This window comes from Cryptomeria japonica, chromosome 2, assembly GCF_030272615.1.
Source record: "Cryptomeria japonica chromosome 2, Sugi_1.0, whole genome shotgun sequence".
In the NCBI taxonomy this organism is placed as follows: domain Eukaryota; kingdom Viridiplantae; phylum Streptophyta; class Pinopsida; order Cupressales; family Cupressaceae; genus Cryptomeria; species Cryptomeria japonica.
In genome coordinates, this window is record NC_081406.1 from 615,632,831 (window position 1) to 615,642,973 (window position 10,143).

The window sequence follows — 10,143 nt, forward strand, 5'->3', positions numbered from 1 at the left end:
TGCATTATTATTTTCCAAGAGAATTTTTGACCCAATCCCACAATAGTGGGTTACACTTTTTGATCAAACTTGACATTGAAACAAACATTTTGAACCAAATCTTCATGTTTCGAGACCTATAGCTACTAAACCATGAGGAATTTGAAGATGATGCAAACTAGTGGTTTGTCAAATTTTGTCTATAGATTCTAATTATATATATTAAAAAAAATATTGGAATCAAATTGTATTTATTTTTTCATCTACTTCAATGACTAGTTTTCAACAACAAACACCATTTTTAAAGAAGGATGGGTAGTATATTGAACATAACTTTTTTTCTATGAAGGATAATTTTATTTATTTTTAGATTCATAACTATGATATCTAGTGCTTGTGCAATTGGTTTCATAAATTTTCATTGATTTTTTTAAAATTAAGTTTTGAAGTCAACCCAATTACAATTTAGACATAGGTATAGTATATGGAACATAACTTTATTTGTATTTATCAAAATTCAATTTTTTTTTGTTGGATCAAGGACATCAATGCCAATTGCATAGACATTTTTTAGATATTTGTTTTGCTAATATACTATTTTTCCACACGTGTAGGACAAAGAGCTTGACATTCAATGAAAACCTATGTTTAATTAAAGTGAAAATATATATAATGAAACCAAAATATATGAATTCTATACTTGATGGAAAGCTCATTTTGAGGATTACGATCTTGCAGTTGGGTCTATCAAGCTGGTTCCATTTGAACCTCAACTAGAGCTTTGAAGGCAGAAAATTTACAGAAATTTGCAAGAAGATGGAGAGATAAAAAATCAGGGGGTTCATTAGTAAAGAATAATTCTTAACAGTTCCTTACTCGTATGTACAACAATATTGAAGATTTTGTTCATCAAGCTAAGCAATATTTCAATTGTGTATTGGATCATCCTCATGCACAAATAGGAGACAATTTATTTTGCAAAATGTTGTGAAAACTATCCTCTTAATGGAAATCACTATATCCTTCTTTTAATGTTGTAATAAGGATGAGTATGTGAAGAAGGTGGTAGTCTCCACTCCTAGTAAGGGTGTTTCCTATGAAACTTGCTAAGGAAATATATTATAGTGTTGAAGGCCTTAGTGGTGTGCTGAAGCTATGTAATTTGCCATACCCTTTTTAGAATAATGTTTTTTTTTTTTCAAAAATTGGATTAATGGTCATTCTTCTTCTTATGGGTTGGTTCATTCACTACAAATTTTCTTGATAGTTTGTGTCACATTATAGAATTCCTGGATTCTCTTTATTTTGTCATCTAGTTTAAGGTTGGGCATTTAGACTGGTTACTTGTTACTCTATTCTTTGACTAATATATGTATACTTTATTTTCAGTTATTAAGTTTTTGTGCTAATATGTCATCAACTCATTGGTTATGGTGAAAGAGATTTGATCTACAGAGCTATGGTGAAAGTTCTAATGGTTATGGTGGAGATATCTGGAGCTTGGGATTGACACATTTAGAATGCTGTGTGGACCATTTCCCGTTTGTAGCATACGGAGAGCGAGCAGATTAGCCTACACTCATCTGTTCCATATATTTTGGATACCCATCCTCTGCGCCCATCAGTGCATTTGTAGAGTTCCAAAGTTTTATCAGATGTTGTCTTGAAAAGGATGCAGCAAAGAGATGGATGACCTCACAACTTCTGAAGCATCCATTCCTCAGCAAAACTTCACAATTTCAGCAGTCCTGCAGAGATTTGACCCGGAGAGCTATGGTGGGAGATATAATGGGTATGCAGGGGATATCTGGAGCTTGGGATTGACACTGTTGGAATGCTATTTGGGTCATTTCCCATTTATAGCAGCCAAAGAGCAACCGGATTGGGCTACGCTGATGTGTGCCATATGTTTTGGAGAGTCGCCCTCTGCACCTGCGAGTGCATCTGCGGAGTTCCAAAGTTTTATCAGATGTTGTCTTGAAAAGGACGCAGGCAAAAGATGGACTGACTCGCAGCTTCTGAAGCATCCATTCCTCAACAGAACTTCACAATTTCAGCAGCCTTGCAATTCGTCAGTGCCCTTCCATTCTCTCAATATTTCACAGAAATACAGTTTTTGAGAGGGGAAGTAGATTGATCAATCAGCGGCGGTAGGAATTTTGCCTGGAGTGGTTGATATACAAAAACCAGATCAGATATGAACATTCTATTGTAATTTCTTGAGATTTTGAATCTAATTCATTATTTTTTTCTAATGTTTGAATAAAGATCATTGTTTTTTTTTATAATATTTTATATTAATTATAAAATTACAAAATATAATACAAATTATATTTCTTAGTAAGATAATATTGAGGGCTATGTACCTATGAATAGGAGGGGAAAGTGGCTACTACAAGGGTGCTACACCTACATGTTTAATCTTAGGGGATTCAATGAAACTCTTGTGACATTATTCAATAGTGAAAAACACTACCTATTTGATCATATATATAATTTTCTAAGGGGGTTACATTGAAGGGTGTTTGATCATACAAAGTCATATGTATGTTGAGTGGGTTAATGAAACACCTTTTAGATTGAATTCCCATGTGTACTCAACATTTTTTATTGCATGTTTTTCTGATTTGTCTCACTACTAGGACATAACTTCATGCTTCTACCCTACTAGCTTATGGTTATGACACCACTTATCTTACACACAAGGTTCTAGTGTGGTACTAAGATCTTCAAACGCACCATATATATTTATTATAGGAAAGCATCTATTTATTAGTTTAATCATTGAGTCACCATAATTTCCTCAACATAACAAGAGACAAAAAGTTTCTGGTAAGTGCACAAAGATGGGGGAGAAAAAAGTGCCCACTTCACTTTTTGGCCCCCTAGAGACCACATGTGAGCTTGTTATAGCACATTCACGCTATGATCAACTAAGACTATAACATGAGTGCATTATGGTCAAATCTAACCATAACACGAGTGTGTTATTGCATTATGGTTTATTGACCATAAAAACAAGAAAACTTTAACCATAGAGAGAGATAGAAGAGAGGGGGGGAAGGGAGATAGGGGGTAAGAAGGGAGGGATGGATAGGTACACCCTCAACCCTCCATTATCAATCATATTAAACCCTAAACACTATACACTAAACCCTAAATATTAAGCCCTAAACACTATACATTCAACCCTAATCCCTAAATATAAATTATATCCATGTAGAAAACCTTGAATCATAGAGAGAGAGAGTAGGAAGGGAGGGAGACCCGTAGAACCTCAAATATCCACCATTAACCATTATCCATAAATCCTAGGCTCAAAGCCCTAATCTCCATGCCCTAGAGAGGGGGAGTAAAGAGAGAGGGATAGATAGAGAGGGAGAGTGGGATAGAGACCCAGAGATGGGGGGAGAGAGAGAGGGTAGAGAGAGGGTGGGAGAGAGGTAATGACCTAGAGGGAGAGGTAATGACCTTCAGAGAGAGAGAGGTAGAGAGAAAGAGATGTTAGTAGACAAAGAAGTAGAGCGAATATAGAGAGAAGAAAAGAGGAAAGGAGGTAAGGATATGTAGAGAGGCGACAAAGAGAGAGAGAGAGAGAGAGAGAGAGAGAGAGAGAGAGAGAGAGAGAGAGAGAGAGAGAGAGAGAGAGAGAGAGAGAGAGAGAGAGAGAGAGAGAGAGAGAGAGAGAGAGAGAGAGATGATTTTTCATTAGAATAATGTGAGCACATTATAACATGCTCATGCATTATTGTTTTCCTTGAAATTTTTTGACCCAATCCCACAATAGTGAGTTACACTTTTTTGCAAACTTGACATTAAAACAAACATTTTGAACCAAATCTTCATGTTTCGACACCTATAGGTGCTAAACCATGAAGAATTTGAAGATGATGCAAACTAGTGATTTGTCACATTTTGTCTATAGATTCTATATATATATATATATTTTAAAATATTGGAATCAAATTGTATTTCATTTTTCATCTCCTTCAATAATTAGTTTTCAACAGTAAACACCATTTTTAAAGAATGATGGGTAGTATATGGAACATAACTTTTTCTCTATGAAGGATTAATTTTTTTATTTTTTTTTTCAGTTTCGTAACTATGATATCTAGTGCTTATGCAATTCGTTTCATAAATTTTTATTGACTTTTAAAAAAATTAAGTTTTGAAGTCAACCCGATTACAATTTAGACATAGGTGTGGTATATGGAACATAACATTTTTTGTATTTATCAAAATTCAATTTCTATTTTGTTGGATCAAGGACATCAAGGCCAATTGCATAAACATATTTTAGATATATTTTTTTGCTAATACACTATTTTCCACATGTGTAGAACAAAGAGCTTGACGTTCAATGAAAAACCTATGGTTAACTAAATTAAAAATTATATAATAAAACCAAGATATATGAAAACTATACTTGATGGAAAGCTCATTTCAGGGACTATGATCTCGTAGTTGGGTCTATCAAGTTAGTTCCATTTGAACCTTCAACTTGAGCTTTGAAGGCAAAAAAATTGCATAAATTTGCAAGAAAAGGGAGAGATATAAACAATTAGGGGGTTCATTAGTAGAGAATAATTCCTAACAGTTCCTTACTCATGTGTACAATGATATTGAAGATTTTACTCATCAAGCTAAGCAATATTTCAATTGTGTATTGGATCATCCCCATGCAAAAATAGGAGAATTTATTTTGCAAAATGTTGTAAAAGCTATCATGAAAGGTGTTAGGGTTTCTCTCTCAATGGAGGTCATTGTATCCTTCTTTTAATTTTGTAATAAGGATGAATATGTGGAGAAGGTGGTAGTCTCCCCTCCTAGTAAGGGTGTTTCATATGAAACTTGCAAGGAAATATATTATAGTGTTGAAGGCCTTAGTTGTGTGCTGAAGCCTATGTAATTTGCCATATCATGTGACACAAACTATCAAGAAATTTTTTAGTGAATAAACCAATTCATAAGAAGAAGAACGACCATTAATCCAATTAAAAAAAATAAACATTATTCCAAAAAGGGTATGGAAATTAAGCTATCGTGAAAGGTGTTAGGGTTTCTCTCTCAATGGAGGTCATTGTATCCTTCTTTTAATTTTGTAATAAGGATGAATATGTGGAGAAGGTGGTAGTCTCCTCTCCTAGTAAAAGTGTTTCCTATGAAACTTGCAAGGAAATATATTATAGTGTTGAAGGCCTTAGTGGTGTGCTGAAGCCTATGTAATTTGCCATGCCCTTTTTGGAATAATGTTTATTTATTTTTAATTGGATTAATGGTCGTTCTTCTTCTTATGAGTTGGTTTATTCACTAAAAATTTTCTTGATAGTTTGTGTCACATGATAGACTTCTTGGATTCTCTTTATTTTGTCATCTAGTTTAAAGTTGGGCATTTAGACTGGTTACTTGTTACTCTATTCTTTGACTAATATATATATACTTTATTTTAAGTTATTAAGTTTTTGTGCTAATATGTCATCAACTCCTTGGTTATGGTGAAAGAGATTTGATCTACAGAGCTTTGGTGAAAGTTCTAATGGTTATGCTAGAGATATCTGGAGCTTGGGATTGACACATTTGGAATGCTATGTGGACCATTTCCCATTTGTAGTATATGGAGAGCAAGAAGATTAGCCTACACTCATCTGTTTCATATATTTTGGATACCCACCCTCTACGCCCATCAGTGCATCTGTAGAGTTCTAAAGTTTTATCAGATGTTGTCTTGAAAAGGATGCAGGCAAGAGATGGACGACCTCACAACTTCTGAAGCATCCATTCCTCAACAAAACTTCACAATTTCAACAGCCCTGCAGTGTGGAAGTGCCCTTCAATTCCCTCAATATCTCATAGAAATACAATTTTTGATCATTTCACCAATGCAGTAACCTAATTCAAGACAAAATCAGTGATGGTAGAAATTTTGTCTGTTGAGTTGTTGATAAATAGAAACTCGAATATTCTATTGAAGAGATGGTCTGGGTTATGAGGACTCTAGTTATGTTACAAAGGCACACATAGCTTTTCATGTATAATTTGAATTTGTGGTCTCTCTTAAGTTCTGTATTGACATATGTATTGACATTAAGTTCAACTGAGACTATAATGTGAATGCATTATGGTCAAATATAAACATAACACAAGTATGCTATTGCATTATGCTTTATTGACCATAAACACAAGAAAACTTGAACTGTAGAGAGAGATTGAAGAGAGGGGGATGGAGGGAGGGATGGATAGGTACACCCTCAACCCTTCATTATCAATCATATTAAACCCGAAATGTTAAGCCCTAATCACTATACATTCAACCCTAATCCCTAAACACAAATTTTATCCATGTAGAAAACCTTGAATCACATAGAGGGAGTAGAAAGGGAGGCAGACCTGAAAAACCCTCAAATATCCATCATTAATCATCATCCATAAACCCTAGGCTCAAAGCTCTAACCCCTATGCTCTTGAGAGAGGGAGCAAAGAGAGAGAGATAGATAGAGAGGGAGAGTGGGAAAGAGACCTAGAGAGGGGGGAGAGAGAGGGTGGGAGAGAGAGGTAATGACCTGGAGAGGGGAGAGAGAGAGGGCTCAGAGGTAGATTGCAACCCCCATACTCAATCATAAACCTTAAACCTGAAATCTAGGTCCTAAACCTTTACAGGTTAAATAATTTAGAGAGAGGGGTGGAGAGAGAGGGTAAGGAGGTAGGGAGGGATAGGTAGAGGGAAGGAGGGAAGACCTAGAAAGAGGGTGGGACGAAGAGGTAATGACCTAGAGAAGGGAGACAAAGAGGAGAAGAGTGGAGAGAGGGGGCAAAATATCTACAAAGACCTAGAGAGAGGGGTAGAACCTCAACCCTACATCATCAATCGTAAACCCTAAACCATGAATATTTTATATTTGTATATGTATACATATGTACATATACATATGTATATGCATACATACATATATATATATATAATATATGTATATGTATACATATATATACATATGTATGTATAGATATACATATGTATATATGTATATAATACATATACAATGCATACATATATATGTGTGTGTGTGTGTGTGTGTGTGTGTGTGTGTGTGTGTGTATGTATTATATACATATGTATATATATGCACACATATATACATATGTATATATGTATGCATATGTATATATATGTATACGTATACATGAATGCATATATACATATAGTATGTATATATGCATAGATGTATATGTATACATATGTATATAATACATATACAATGTATGTATATATATATGTGTGTATATGTATTATATACATATATATATATATGTATATATGCATACATGTGTATATGTATACATATGTATATAATACATATACAATGTATGTATATATATGTGTGTGTATATGTATTACACACACACACACACACACACACACACAATATATATATATATATATATATATATATATATATATATATATATATATATATATGTATGTTTACAATTGATGATGTAGGGTTGAGGTTCTACCCCTCTCTCTAGGTCTCTAGAGATATTTTCCCGCTCTCTCCACTCGTTAGGTCTCTCTCCCTATCCTTCTCTTCTCATATGTATATATATACATATATGTGTGTGTGTGTGTGTGTGTGTGTGTGTGTGTGTGTGTGTGTGTGTGTTATATGTATGTATGTATGCATGTATGTAGAGAGGGAAGGAGGGAGTGAGACAGAGTGAGAGATGGAGAGGGGAGATAGAAGGAAGTAGAGATGGAAGGAGGGAGATAAGGAGATGTTGAGAGAGAGATAGAGAGTGTGTGAGGGACATTATAAGAGAGATAGAGGGTGGGAGTGATTGAGTTCAAGAGAATTAGAGGGCGAGAGAGACAAATGAAGATTTTATAGAGAAGGAGAGGTAGAGAGAAAGAGATGTTGGTAGAGAGAGGAGTAGAGGGGATATAGAGAGAAGAAATGAGGGAAGGAGGTAAGGATATGTAGAGAGGAGACAAAGAAATAGATAAGTAGAGTTAGAGAGAGGTAGGGTGAGAGGGTTAGAGAGAAAGGTAGGTATAGAGAGAGAGAGAGAGAGCGGGTGGGAGGGGGAGTGAGGGATAAAAATGATTTTTCATTAGAATAATGTGAGCACATTATAACGTGCTCATGCATTATTATTTTCCTTGAGAATTTTTGACCCAATCCCACAATAGTGGGTTACACTTTTTGGCCAAACTTGACATTGAAACAAACATTTTGAACCAAATCTTCATGTTTCGAGACCTATAGCTGCTACACCATGAGGAATTTGAAGACGATGCAAACTAGTGATTTGTCACATTTTGTCTATAGATTATATATATATATATATATATATATATATATGTTTACGATTGATGATGTAGGGTTGAGGTTCTACCCCTCTCTCTAGGTCTCTAGAGATATTTTCCCGCTCTCTCCACTCGTTAGGTCTCTCTCCCTATCCTTCTCTTCTCATATGTATATATATACATATATATATGTGTGTGTGTGTGTGTGTGTGTGTGTGTGTGTGTGTGTGTTATATGTATGTATGTATGCATGTATGTAGAGAGGGAAGGAGGGAGTGAGACAGAGTGAGAGATGGAGAGGGGAGATAGAAGGAAGTAGAGATGGAAGGAGGGAGATAAGGAGATGTTGAGAGAGAGATAGAGAGTGTGTGAGGGACATTATAAGAGAGATAGAGGGTGGGAGTGATTGAGTTCAAGAGAATTAGAGGGCGAGAGAGACAAATGAAGATTTTATAGAGAAGGAGAGGTAGAGAGAAAGAGATGTTGGTAGAGAGAGGAGTAGAGGCGATATAGAGAGAAGAAATAAGGGAAGGAGGTAAGGATATGTAGAGAGGAGACAAAGAAATAGATAAGTAGAGTTAGAGAGAGGTAGGGTGAGAGGGTTAGAGAGAAAGGTAGGTATATAGAGAGAGAGAGAGCGGGGGGGAGGGGGAGTGAGGGATAAAAATGATTTTTCATTAGAATAATGTGAGCACATTATAACGTGCTCATGCATTATTATTTTCATTGAGAATTTTTGACCCAATCCCACAATAGTGGGTTACACTTTTTGGCCAAACTTGACATTGAAACAAACATTTTGAACCAAATCTTCATGTTTTGAGACCTATAGCTGCTAAACCATGAGGAATTTGAAGACGATGCAAACTAGTGATTTGTCACATTTTGTCTATAGATTCTATATATATATTTTAAAATATTGGAATCAAATTGTATTTATTTTTTCGTCTACTTCAATAGCCAGTTTTCAACAGCAAACACCTTTTTTAAAGAAGGATGGGTAGTATATGGAACATACCTTTTTTTTCTATGAAGGATAATTTTATTTATTTTTAGATTCATAACTATAATATCTAGTTCTTGTGCAATTGGTTTCATAATTTTTTATTGATTTTTTTAAAATTAAGTTTTGAAGTCAACCCAATTACAATTTAGACATAGGTATAGTATATGGAACATAACTTTTTTGTATTTATCAAAATTCAATTTTTTTTTGTTGGATCAAGGACATCAATCCCAATTGCATAGACATTTTTTAGATATTTGTTTTGCTTTAATATACAATTTTTCCACATGTGTAGGATAGAAAGCTTGACATTCAATGAAAAACCTATGTTTACTTATAGTGTTGCAGGCCTTAGTCGTATGCTGAAGCTATGAAATTTGCCATACCCTTTTTGGAATAATGTTTTTTTTTTAAATTGGATTGATGGTCATTCTTCTTCTTATGAGTTGGTTCATTTACTACAAATTTTCTTGATAGTTTGTGTCACATTATAGAATTCCTGGATTCTCTTTATTTTGTCATCTAGTTTAAGGTTGGGCATTTAGACTGGTTACTTGTTACTCTATTCTTTGACTAATATATGTATACTTTATTTTCAGTTATTAAGTTTTTGTGCTAATATGTCATCAACTCACTGGTTATGGTGAAAAAGATTTGATCTACAAAGCTATGGTGAAAGTTCTAATGGTTATGTTGGAGATATTTGGAGCTTGGCATTGACACATTTAGAATGCTGTGTGGACCATTTCCCGTTTGTAGCATATGGAGAGCAAGCAGATTAGCCTACACTCATCTGTTCCATATATTTTGGATACCCATCCTCTGCGCCCATCAGTGCATTTGTAGAGTTCCA